General features: G+C 34.7%; 2 protein-coding genes across 4 annotated transcripts in view; both read left to right on the top strand.

Moving 5' to 3' along the window:
• The window catches only part of LOC136024832 (facilitated trehalose transporter Tret1-like), a 222,639-nt gene that overhangs the window by 28,790 nt on the left and 180,009 nt on the right, over window positions 1–13,840 (top strand). The window lies entirely within an intron of this gene.
• Window positions 7,332–13,840, top strand: part of LOC136024831 (carbohydrate sulfotransferase 11-like) — a 44,755-nt gene continuing 38,246 nt past the window's right edge. Inside the window, exon 1 of one of the 2 annotated variants that reach the window (XM_065700313.1) lies at window positions 7,332–7,484. The gene's annotated coding sequence lies outside the window, so the exon portion shown is untranslated. The remainder of the gene's footprint in view (window positions 7,485–13,840) is intronic. The other variant, XM_065700315.1, reaches the window with a different exon arrangement.

Below are 13,840 nucleotides of genomic sequence, written 5' to 3'. Positions count from 1 at the left end.
ATTGGACAGCGAAGAATGTTGTTTATTCGCAAGTTTTACGCAGTTAATTTGTATTGTATCTATCTATATAAAAACGAGTTATGTGGATGCATGTTTGTTTGTTTGTAAAAAGAGCGTTTGTATATGACGTCATTATTAGTACATACGGCTTTGCATATGCACAGACAATGGGAAAGCCAAGAATGTTGTTTATTCGCAATTTTTGCGTAGTTTGAAACACATATATAAATCTATCTATATTCACAGGTGGGACACAGGGACACAACTACAATGGCGCATAACTAATATGGCGCGTAACGACTTACGCGCGCGGGGGGGCTTGGGGGGGCGCGAGGCGCCCCACCAACTAGGTGTTGGGGTGGCGCGAAGTGCCACCCCAACAGCTAGTATATATATATATATATATATATATATATATACATATATATATATATATATATATATATATATATATATATATATATATATATATATATATATATATATATATATATATATATATATATATATATATATATTTATTTATATATGGATTCTCACTGTCGTTTGTTTTTTAAACGCAGACAATTTGCGTCTTTTCTTGATTTCATGACGCCTAAATGGACCTTAAATTAGAAGTAGTGCCTTAGTAATTTATTATTATTTTTATTGGACCTTGAACTGTTGCCTCGGCTAGACTTTTGTCATTATGAAAGACGTATTGCCGAACCTGTTTTTCTTTTAATTGTTCAAGTGATGGGACAAAGACTTATTTTTCTTCCAACGATTTATCTAGTCCAGGCTTTGATTTCCATAGGTATGGTTGGTAATGATGACCACCTTTGTTTCTTTTAAACGTTCAGGTTGTGGGACAAAAACTTCTACTTTTTAGTCGGCTTGTTTTTTGTCATTATAAAAGACAGATCGCCGAACTTTTGTTTCATTTGATTGTTCAGGTGGTGGGACAAAAACTTCTTTTTCTTCCAACGATTTATTTAGTCCAGATTTTTGATTTTCAAAGGTAAGGTAGGCATTGATGACCTTATCCATGTCAAAATCCAAAAACCCAGTCATTATCACTATCATTATCAATTCGTTTAATTCGTTTTAACTCGGCTTGTCTTTCGTCATTATGAAATACATATCGCCGAACCTTTGTTTTTCTAACAAAGGTATAGTAGGCATTGTTGACTTTATCCATGTCAAATTCCAAAGCCCAATCACCATCGCTTTCATTTTCAATTTCTAAACGTTTGATTCTCTATGACCAGGTTGATTTTCATTGACTCACTCATATATTTGGTATCGCATGTCTTCTAACTGCCCGTGTCTTTGCTCTCAATTCTCATTTTTTATTTGCTCACATGCTCGATGTCGTATATCTTCTAATCGTGTGTGTATTTGCTCTTCTTTTTTAGTTTTGACTCGCTCACATGCTCGGTGTGACATGTCTTCTAACCGCATCTGTCTTTGCGCTTTATTTCGTTTTTGACACGCCGTCGCTTTTCTTTTGACCACGTGTGTCTTTGCCCTTTATTTTCATTTTGACTCGCTCACTTGCACTCGGTGCTGTATGTATTCTTACCGCGTGTGTCTTTGCTCTTTATTTTCAGTTTTGACTTGCTCACTTGCTCGGTATCGCATGGCTTCTTACTGCGTGTGTCTTTGCTCTTCATTTTCATTATTGACATGTTTTTGGATTTTGATTACTGCAGACAATTTAGCAATGCCCTTTGCTTTATCTGCCCGCATTGCTGTTGTCGCAATTGATGGTCCGGGTTGTCGATTTTCACATCTTATTAGGTTTGATGATTCCGGCGTGGGCTTCAAATAATATCTATCTATATATATAAAAATAAGTTGTTTGTCTGTCTGTCGACTGACGTCATTATAAGGATTGAGCTGTATGTCGTCTTGAAGTTAATTGTCGTCATGTTTGTTATGATGATGCTTAGTATATGACGTCATTATAAGTATTTAAGAAAATCGTTCAAAGACAAATTTTCAATTGTCGGAAGATCGTTGAAAGAGAAATTTTTAATTGTAAAATGACTGAAGAACCTACAATGGCAACAGCCGAGGAAGCTGCTCAAAGAGTCTATGCCAAAAGACTTGCGGCTGATAGAGAAAGTAAGAAAAGAAAGCGTGTCGAGGAATCACAAGAACAGCATGAAAAAAGGCTTGCGGCTGATAGAGAAAGTAAGAAAAGAAAGCGTGCCGAGGAATCACAAGAACAGCATGAAAACAGGCTTGCGGCTGATAGAAAAAGTAAGAAAAGAAAGCGTGCCGGGGAATCACAAGAACAGGAAGAAAACAGGCTTGCGGCTAAACAACGCAAAACCGCGCAGTTAGATGAAAATCCACCTGGACAGCCAGAGTCAAAACATATCAAAACTGAAAATGATAGCGATGATGATTGGGTTTGGGATCTAGACTTGTATAAGGTCATCAATGCCTACCAGATTTTAGTTGAAAAAACAAAGGTTCGGCGATATGTATTTCATAGTGACGCTGAAAAATAAAGAAGAAAACCTTAAATAAAGACCTATAAACCTTAGGTTTTTTCTCTTTACTTATCTACATAACAGTATATGCCTGTAGGTTCACATGATGGATAGGGGGAACTCCCGCACCATGTTTGTGTCGAGCATAAACATAGCATAAACGAATGAAATGTTTTTGTTTTTTATTTTGTTTCAAGCTTGAATAACATCTGTCTCATGCAGAAATCCTGCCTCGCCGTATAACAAAATCGTGACATTAAATCATTCTAAATTGCATCATTATTGTGCAACAAATTTTTATGGTGACAGGTTTAAAAATTCCTTGAAAGATACCGTAACAATATAAGAAGATTTGATATAACAAAGCTAAAAATTTTTAGCTGTGTCAAATTAAACAAAACCGATATTTCAAAACTCCTGAAATAAAAAAGTATATTTTCAAGAAATTAACATCAATTGAAGGACCTTTTTTGTAGATTTTCAAGGATTTACAAAATGGAAAACGCTCCTAAGCCACCACAAACCTGCACAGTGATCCCAAGCCTAAACACAAAGATTGTTGCGCGGTAGAAAGGCATCATTAGCTCTCACAGAAAGGGAGACAGAGATATAAATAGGAAATTAGCAGCTTTTGCAGCCATATTTTCAATAGCCTAGTAAATCTTTGTAAATGTCTACAATGAACAGAAAGTACAATTTTTTCTCAAATGAAAGTAGAGAATGAAAATGAAACTCAATACCAGTAGAACTTATCCTATATGTTGGGGGGTTACCGCCCCTTTATATTCTTCACTATTTTTCTATTTTGACTTTCTACCATCAGTGTTTCAAACGTCAATGCTTTCTTATTAAAATCACTAATTTCAATGCTATTAAAAGAGGAGTGCGACGAAAAGCTTTTTTATGCGTTTATTCATTCGTATTTGCTTTTGAAACGTAATCGGTAAATAACAGATATTCAGTTACAAACCAGCTATATTTTTACGCTCCAAACCAAGGACATTAAGATAAAAAATAGTTTTGGCTTCTGGACCCATCTTGGGTCTATTCATACCTGAAAACTGCAATTTTCCGGCAACGTTACTTTGTTTATTTTAGGTTATCAAGTCTGTAGGGTAGTATCATCATTTTTTTATCACGAAAGTAAAACTAGTTTCTTAAATTTGAAAACACTCTTCGGTTGTAAAAAATCAAAGGTGAACAATCTACCTATTCCCAAAGATAACTAAACCTTAGGTAACTAAACCAAAGATAACTTAACCAAAGATAACTAAACCAAAGATAACTAAACCAAAGATAACTAAAACCAAAGATAACTAAACCAAATGAAAGCTAGATCTCCTTAATCTGTTTTGATGCTGAAAGTTGATGCTGATTTTTCACCCAAGTTTCTTTTTTGAATTAAATAAAAAAAAACATTTTTTTTAACTGAAAGTAAGGAGCGACAATAAAAATTAAAACGAATAGAAATTACTCTGTATATGAAAGGGGCTGTTCCCTTCTAAACGCCCCGTTCTTTACGCTAAAGTTTGACTCTTTCTCTCAACTCTGCTTTTTAAAACAGTAAAAAACTTTAGAGTAAAGAGCGGGACATTGAGGAGGGAACAGCCCATTAAGATTCTATGACTTCTAAGTGACGTTTCTCCCTGTTTTGTAAAATAAGGCAAATTTTCTTAGGCTCGTAACTTTTGATGGGTAAGACTAAGCTTGATGAAACTTATATATTTAAAATCAACGTTAAAATGTGATTACTACTGATTACTATTGAGCCGGGTCTCTCTTTACTACAGTTCGTTACCACAAACTGTTTGATTTAGAGCCCACTACTACGAGAACCTGTAGAATTACACTTGGAGGTATTTTTTTTTTTTTAAATCGAAATCACAATTCTTCTTATTTTTTTTAAATATATATATATTTTGTGCAAGTTTTCACTTAACCAATGTAAAAAATCAGATTTTATTTTCACTGTCCTTGATACTTCCGGGTAAACTTAGAGTAAGTTTAAGTGTTACTTAAACTTAGTGTAAGTTTAAGTTAACTTCTCGTTGATAATTAGTGTAAAGGGTAAGGTACGAAGGGGCGCCATTAAAGACATCTATTCAACATGTTTTTGAGCGGATTTTTTTTTTAGTTTAAGCGCTTTTGACCAACATTGGTGAGCTTTTAGATATTCCGACTTTGATTTGGTGTAACAAACGAAAATCTGACTAGAATAATATAAGAATAGATAAGTTAAGTCTTAACAGTTAAAAAAAATTGGCAATGTCGTACCAGCCTCGTTGACCCTGTGTCAGTTTTGTCAAAGCTTTAAAATAAACTTTATCAGTTTTTCAACTAAATTGTACTGCAAGAGATTAAAAGTAGCACCATCTGATCAGCAGGTTAAAAATTTGCCTTAACAAGGAGACATCTTTTGTAAAATAAAATTTAAACAGATAATCAAGTCAGAAAAGAACAAGCAAACCCGAAATGGGTACTTGTGTCTTTAAGCCACTACAAGAGATTTAGTATCAAACAGTTCGTGGTAACGAACTGTAGTAAGGAGCGACCCGGCTCAATAGTAACGAAAACTCTAAAAAACGGAATTTTGATACCAATAGTTGCATAAAAAGAATTGTATTTTAATGCTGATTTTAAATATATAAGTTTCATCAAGTTTATTCTTACCCATCAAAAGTTACGAGCCTGAGAAAATCTGCCCTATTTTAGAAAATAGGGTGAAACAACCCCTAAAAGTCCTAGAATCTTAATGCAAATCACACCATCAGATTCAGCGTATCAGAGAACCCTATTGTACAAGTTCCAAGATCCTATCTACAAAAATGTGGAATTTTGTATTTTTTGCCAGAAGACAAATCACGGATGCGTGTTTTTTTTTTCTTTTTTTTTGTTTTTTTTTTTTTTCAGGGGTGATCGTATCGACCCAGTGGTCCTAGAATTTTGCGATAGGGCTCATTCGAACGGAAATGAAAAGTTCTAATGCGCTTTTTAAGTGACCAAAAATCGGAGGGCACCTAGGCCCCCTCCCACGCTCATTTTATTCAGCATAGCCATTTTATTCAGCATAGTCGAAAAACCTTATAACTATGTCTTTGGGGACGACTTACTCCCCCACAGTCCCCGTGGGAGGGGCTGCAAGTTGCAAATTTTGACCAGTCTTTGCATATATTAATGGTTATTGGGAAACGCAGAGACGTTTTCAGGGGGATTTTTTGGTTGGGAGGGGGGTTGAGAAGAGGGGGCTATGTGGGGGAAATTTTTCATGGAGGAATTTGTCACGGGGGAAGAAGATTTCCATAAAGGGGGCGCAGCATTTTCTAGCATTATTTAAAAAAACAATGAGAAAATAAATATGAAAAAGTTTTTTTTCAACTGGAAGTATGGAGTAGCATTAAAACTTAAAACAAACAGAAAATATTACGCATATAAGGGGTTCACCTCCTCCTAATACCCCACTCTTTACGCTAAAGGTTTTTAGTAATTTCAACTATTTATTCTACGGCCTTTGTGATTCAGGGGACAAAATTTAAGCTTTAATGCAAAGAGTTATTGACGAGGTATAGACATGTGGGCGAACCTTCTCATATACGTAATAAAAACATACGAACATAGAAGTTTGTTGCGTAAGCTAATTCGTAAGTTATGTATATCTTTTACTAATGAAAACGTTCGTAAAAACTGAAAGTTCTAGTTGCCTTTTTAAGTACCCAAAAAATTAGAGAGCAACTGGGCCTCCTTCCCCTCCTTTTTTCGCAAAATCATTCGATCAAAACTATGGGAAAGCTATTTAGCCAAATAAATAAATATGCAAATTTTGCTTTAATTATTCATCTGCGGAGAGCCGAAATCAAAACATGGATTAACTAAAAAACGTTCAGAAATTAAATAAAAAAAACAAGTTTTTTTAACTGAAAGTAAGGAGCGAGATTAAAACTTAAAACGAACATAAATTACCCCGGATATGAAACTGGCTGCTCCTTCTTCAACGCCCTGCTCTTTACGCTAAAGTTTTTACTGTTTTAAAAAGTAGAGTTGAGAGAAAGAGTCAAACTTTACTGCAAAGAGCAAGGCGTTGGAGAGGGAGCAGCCCCTTTCATATACGGGGTAATTTCTGTTCGTTCTAAGTTTTGATGTCGCTCCTTACTTTCAGTTAAAAAAACTTGTTTTTTATTTAATCGCGAACAAGAGACAATAGCCAGTTTTCATGATCTTTATACCAGACATTATTAGCTTTGGCTTGGTGGGAAACTACATTGTAGCTATATTTCAATTAAATATTCAGTTGGTATTTTGGTTAGGTTAGTTTAGATATTTTATATACTGAAGTCTGGGCGGCCCCCCTTCCCACAATTCTTTGTTGTAGTTTCCATAAATTTGTTACTAAACTATTATATTTTCATCATATTTTGGTATATTTCATTATGATTAACCTAACTTCAATTCTTAAGTGTGTACTATATAACAAGGAAATACTCATCATTTAATATAATGCGCTCTTAGAGATCTTACTTCCATAAGTCTCTATTGTAGTTTCCATAATCTTGTTACAAAAGTATTCTTCTTTCATCATGCTTAGGTATATTTCATTAGGATTAGCCTAACTTCACTTCTTGAGTGTGGTGGCCATAAGACACAAGTACCCCAAAATGTAATGGAGAATTTAATTGTACCAAAAATTTTTCAAATGTTTCACATTATACCGGGACCTCTAAATGGTACCAAAAACGGCACATATATACTGCGTTGGCAACGCTGCCGTAAGCCCCACTTAGAGCAACTATATATTCTGTTCCACTCGGTATAAAAAAAACAAAACAGGTATTTTGGCGCTTAAATATTGCTTAACCAGATATTTCACTGCAAACTAGTTGCCGAGTTCATAAGCCTTCAAGCCCAATTTTTTGGATCTGTCCTGTTTCGAATTGAAGAATCAGTTATAATTTTTGGTAGTATAACGGAATATCAATGCAAATGTGATAGATTCTAAAAAACGATAAGGTAATAGTTACATATAGTGTTTATTTTCATATTAAGGTAAGGGATTATGAACATGGATGAAAATGGTTGGACTAAAAATTAATGGGGTCCAACCATTGTAAAAAAAAAAAAAGAAAAAAAAAACTTTGAGGGTGATTCATACTCAACCATTTCACATCTTCCTGGAAAATGTTCTTAGATTTTGGATTTTGTTTGGATTTTAATTTATATAGGAAAATCATTTACAAACCAGCCCTTGGACGAAGTCCAAGTTAAACGAACGGGGATGAAGGGGTTCATCTAAAAAAAAGGAGTCATCCTATAGTAGCGAGTTAATTAAAGGGCGATCCTTTCTGGACCATTCAAGTTTTTTTTTTCACATTTCATTTGATTGTAGATTCATATGCATCTCTATCAAGTTTATTGGAAATTTAGCGGCAAATACGATCACGGTTGAATTAGGGCACTTCAGTACAAACTCAGTCCAAATTAACAGCAGTACTTATAACATATAAACAAAATTTCAAGTTTGGCATTTTAATATATGGTCGTCTCCTTACCCCCAACCCCGCCCTGGTCCACCATAATCAAGTAAATATTAGTAATTCATTTTTTCAAAGCGACAAAATTGACGTAATGTATGTAAAATTAAGAAACTATAGGAACAAGATTTTTAAAAGTTCAGAAAGTTGGGCACAGGTGCGCGACCAGCACTGTTTAATTGCTTTGTAAATGTATCACAGTTCATATAATTGACTTACCAATAAAGTGAACATACCAATCGATACTTTTTTATGCTCTTTACGAATATAATAATCGCTTCTATCGCATATTCAAATTTAAACACTTTTTCACCTAACCTAACTATAAATAATGTTGGCGCTGAGAAAATGTAATATTATTTTGTCGAAAACGACTGATAATTCATACTTTAATAGAAAATTCGTCAGTTTTAAGAGCTCAATTTCTTGAGTTTGAATTTGCGATATAAGTGATCGTTATATTCGGAAAAGAGCATTAAAAAGGCATCGAGTGGTATATTCACTTTATTGGTGGTAAGTCAATTGTATGAACTGTGATACATTTACCAAGTGCTTTATTGTTAGACATACCAATTAACGAAGGTATTTGAGAAATTCCAATCAGAGCAAATACTCCTTAAACATGGAAATCAAGCCCCTTATGCATAAATTTATTTCTGGAAGGGGGGGGGGGGGTAAATTAAGATAATAAAGTGAACCATAGAAGAATATTTTACATTGTCGAAGCTTAAATCCCCTCTCCTCTTTGTGTGCATATCGTAAATATCGATAACACAAATATCGACTATTCTTTTATCTCCTTGTCTGAAATTTGAAGGAGCAAACTTGTGCCATATGGAGGAATATTAAACATATTTCTCAACATACCCAATGATAACATAAATATCGATTATTCTCTAATCTCCTTGTCTGAAATTTGAAGGAGCAAACTTGTGCCATATGGAGGAATATGAAACATATTCCTCAACATACCCAATGATAACATAAATATCGATTATTCTCTAATCTCCTTGTCTGAAATTTGAAGGAGCAAACTTGTGCCATATGGAGGAATAATAAACATATTTCTCAACATACCCAATGATAACATAAACATCAATTATTCTCTAATCTCCTTGTCTGGAATTTGAAGAGCTAAACTTGTGCAACATGGAGGAATATGAAACATATTTCTCAACATATCCAATAATAACATAAATATCGATTATTCTCTAATCTCCTTGTCTGGAATTTGAAGGAGCAAACTTGTGCCATATGGAGGAATATTAAACATATTTCTCAACATACCCAATGATAACATAAATGTCGATTATTCTCTAATCTCCTTGTCTGGAATTTGAAGAGCTAAACTTGTGCAACATGGAGGAATATGAAACATATTTCTCAACATACCCAATGATAACATAAATATCGATTATTCTCTAATCTCCTTGTCTGAAATTTGAAGAGCTAAACTTGTGCCATATGGAGGAATATGAAACATATTCCTCAACACACCCAATGCTAAAATAAATATCGATCATTCTCTAATCTCCCAGTTTAAAATTTGAAGGAGTAAACTTGTGCCATATAGAGGAATATGAAACATATTGCTCAGCATTTGAATCCAGAGGCGCCATTTGGGCCAAATCTTGGGGTGGGCATGGGGCATTTGACGGAACTTGAGACTTTTATTATGAATCTAACCTACTTTCAAAGTTTACAATGATTAATAGCAAAAAGCGTAATTACCCCAAGAGTCGTCAGGTAATTACGCTCTTTGGCTAATAGGCGTGCAGTTAGTTCAAATCATTTGAACAGAATGGATTATGTTGGACGTAATGGATAATTATGGCCGGAAAAGGGCCCTTTGTGGTGGAAGCTTGGGCCCCCTGACCCCCCCCCCCCAAATGGCGCCTCTGTTAGAATCACTTGTATTCTAACTAAATATCAGCAATTAGGCTCTTTTCATAGTTCTGTTTCCGGCTGATGTTAATGTCTGAATCCTGAAAAAATAGAGCTTCATGCTTATTCAGAACTAAACATTTCAAAATCTATGCTCTCCCATTTCCTTTATTTTTATTTTTTCAGAAAAAAAGTAATTTCGTTAATCGAATAGTAACTTTGTATTTGTAAGTGTCCAGTAGAAGGGCAACAATGGCCACTAAGCTGATGCACTTTGACAAATATTGTTAACCTCATTTGGTGCCACTCCCCGGCCGACACGCCTTGAGGGTGGCGAAACAAGCTAAAGAGCAAATTACAAAGAAGAACTTCCCCATAAACGAACTAGTTATACATTTGAGATTATCTAAATTACAATAACTGACTTTTTTGTCAAGGGTAATTACCCGTTTATAGTAGTTTCTGGCCTTTCCCTTATGTGTTGCTTTAAAGGTTCACTCGTGCATTGAGATGATAGAGAAATGTAATGAGCGTGGGTGATGCCTCTATGGTTGTCTGTTGCCCAGCTAGGTAGATGTACTATGTAGCCCCCCCCTGTTATTTTGATTGTTTCTAGGGGCACCAATTCACGAAAATGAAGGGAGGCAACAATTTTACAGTTTTTAATGAAGACATAAGAAAAGTATTTTTAGAAATTCATGGAATATATTTCAGCATACGTGTTTAATGACACGATGTCGCTTTTGTTTCGTTTAAGCAGTTGTAATAGAAGTCGTATTTACGTCATTACACCACGTTGAAACAATTTTGGAATGAAACTGGTAAGCTTTAAGCTACAGAAACTAACATTAATTACTCCCAGACATAGTTAGCATAATCATATGATTCATAGCGTTGTCTACAATTTTTTTAAGTTTATATTTAACTCTTAAGTAGCTCAATGTCAGTGAAAGAGGCGAATAAAAGTTTTTCTAACAGGTAAAACCCCGCCGTAATTTGTATTGTGACTCGTCTTAATTGACAGACAACGGTATAGGAGATCCTTCATTTTTGGGTATCAAATAGTTCGTGGTAACGAACTGTAGTAAGGAGTGACCCGGCTCAATAGTAACCGAAACTCTAAAAAACGGATACCAAAAAACGGATACAATTTTGATACCAATTGTTACATCAAAAGAATTAATTTTTAATGCTAATTTTGAATATATAAGTTTCATCAAATTTAGTCTAACCCATCAAAAGTTACGAGCCTGAGAAAATTTGCCTTATTTTAGAAAATAGGGGGAAACACCCACTAAAAGTCATAGAATCTTAACGAAAATCACACCGTCTACTTCATCGTATCAGAAAACCCTACTGTAGAAGTTTCAAGCTCCTATCTACAAAAATGTGGAATTTTAACTTTTTTTTCCCAGAAGACAGTTTCTCCAAGAAAATTTCATGAAAAATTTAAACTTCGATTCTCGACAAGATTTCTTTGAACCGATTCTTTTTTCGGGAAGTTCGAAGAATTAAAAAAGAACACGAATATATGGGAATAGTAGAACGACTGGAATTTTGATTCAAATCATTTTCTTTCAGCTCTTAAAAGTGACTTTTACGATTTACAATGACGATTTCTTAATGACGGTAGGTTAAAGAATTAACAAATTCACGGGAATGAACAGGAGTTGTAAAGCTCATAGCAGCTCTGACTCCGTTAAATAAAGCATATACGACACCATTTTTTCAGGGGGGTACAACATCTATTGCAATGAGTGGGGCTTTAAAAAAACCGCAACAACGGAGAAATTGTGTATATATGGGGAAATTAATATTTGTGTATATATGTAACGGGGAAATTATATGTGTAATATAAGGAATTACAGGGATAAAGGTATAAGCCTTTGGGTAGATGGGTCCGAGGCTCCGTTTGAGCAATTATTCTACTCTGAATAGAGTAGCCTGGAGTATTACTGGGGTTTGAATATTTGCTTCAAAACGACTATAGTATCAGCAATTTCGTAAAATCCTTATTGTACAGGATAAACTTAATTATTTCAAGACAAATTAAATATTTTTAATATCTATTTTCGAATTTGGAGAGGGATCTGAACGTTTAGATTTCTTTCTTTAGTCAATATGGGTGGTACAATACACTACAGTAAACTAAAAAAAAGTTAAAACTTTCAAATTCTATATTAACAATTACCCCAATATAACGCCCCAATATAAAGGCCACAATATATGTGGCCTTTTATTGCAGTAAATTGATGGTAGTTGTGTATTAGTACTATAGAAATTGCGTTTATGATAAGAAAGAAATTTCTGTCTATTATTTTTGAGTTGCCCTAAATATGTGCACAGGCTGATTGAATCCCTTCTAATCCATTATAATCTGCTTGTTTTTTTTTTTTTTTAGCACAACACTTTAAACCATTTTTTTTTAGTACAGGTCATCTACCTACACAATATCCTAAGCTAAGTTTAAAATCATGAAATACACAAACGGATGCTGAACACACCAATTTTTCAAAGTTGCATAATCATTTCGGATTGCACAATTTCGCTTTGATTCGTGCAATCACTCTGATGCAAATGTTTTTGCGTCTGACCCGTTTTTTGCTAATCAAACTACTAAGATCTTAAATTCTCTTGTCGAAAAACTAGTTTTTATGCTAATCAGAAAATTATGCACTTGTTTTGCAGAAATTTTTCGAGGACGCTCTGCAACTTGGTGTGCAACTTGTTTCGCCCCGTATGGCTCACATCACATCCCCTGTTTACTTCACGCATAAGACGTTCCACTTTACGCGTAGCGTACTTTTGCCATCACCTAGTCTTTTACTTGCTACTGGTTTGCTGTTGGTACTATACTAGCCACCGGGTCTGTTTGACAAGAGAAAACAACATACACTCTCTTGTAAGCAGCCGAAAGCAGCCGACTCTGCTTCCCCAGTTTAGAAAACTTGCTTCAGGATTTTGTTGGTATCGTCAAATGACCGTTTTCAGGTCCTTGATTGGTTTCAAGTCATGGACGTTTTCCAATTATATAGAGTAAGATAAGAAAAACAAAAACTACACTAAATTTGAGTGTTTCTCCATACCGTCACCCCCTACGGTCGCACCCTCAACTGAATTTAAGCTTGTGTTTCACTTGTTTAGCTGAATTTAAGCCTTTGTTTCACTTGTTTAACCAAATTTTAGATTGGGTTTCACTTGTTTAACTGAAGTTTAACTTGCAGAGAAATTGATAAATTTTACGGAAAGTACGGAAACTCGTATAAATAATTATAAGGAATATAGTATATTCTGGATATTTCAAATGAAGTAGCACAGACTTAAAGATACACCCTGCCCCTTCTTGGATACGTAGGCGCTTTGGAGTGTCTTTTATCCCCTACCTTCAATCCACAAATCCAATCTTCTATTTTCAAACCTTAAATCGTTGTAGGATAAAAAGGAGCAGACAACCTTTAGTACCTAGTCCGAACTTTTATTTAAAATATTTTCCTTCAAATAAATTAGGTTAAAGGTTAAATTACTACCACCTTTGTACCGACTTGGGAAATGTTTCCCAAAATGTTGAGAATTTCGCCCTAAAAATGCATTTCTCGAGTTATATTTTTCACAGAATTAAGTCCAACGGAACTTTCAGATTATTGTCTATATTAGATCGTTCCTTTTTTAATGGACACATTTGTGCTTATTGAAGAAATATGCCTTCGCGTACCCGTCTGTCCTCAGAAACTCGCGAGGTTTAATTTAAGATTCTTGGTATCCAATGTAAACTGGCATCCTCAAAGATTTTTTCTCTCTGCATTATTCTGGCCCTATTTGGTCTAAAATTGTTGTTTTTTAGTCAAAAACGGCACGTTGTGGAATGATCTCTTTAGTTTCCTCAATCAAATTAAAATCGGGTTCTTTGAAATCAGTACGAGCTTTTGGAACGTGCAGATTACCCAACAGTCA

The sequence above is a fragment of the Artemia franciscana genome, chromosome 3 (assembly GCF_032884065.1).
Source record: "Artemia franciscana chromosome 3, ASM3288406v1, whole genome shotgun sequence".
NCBI classification, from domain to species: Eukaryota; Metazoa; Arthropoda; class Branchiopoda; order Anostraca; family Artemiidae; genus Artemia; species Artemia franciscana.
Note: the sequence above shows the minus strand (reverse complement) of the source record. Positions and strands in the feature narration are given on the sequence as shown.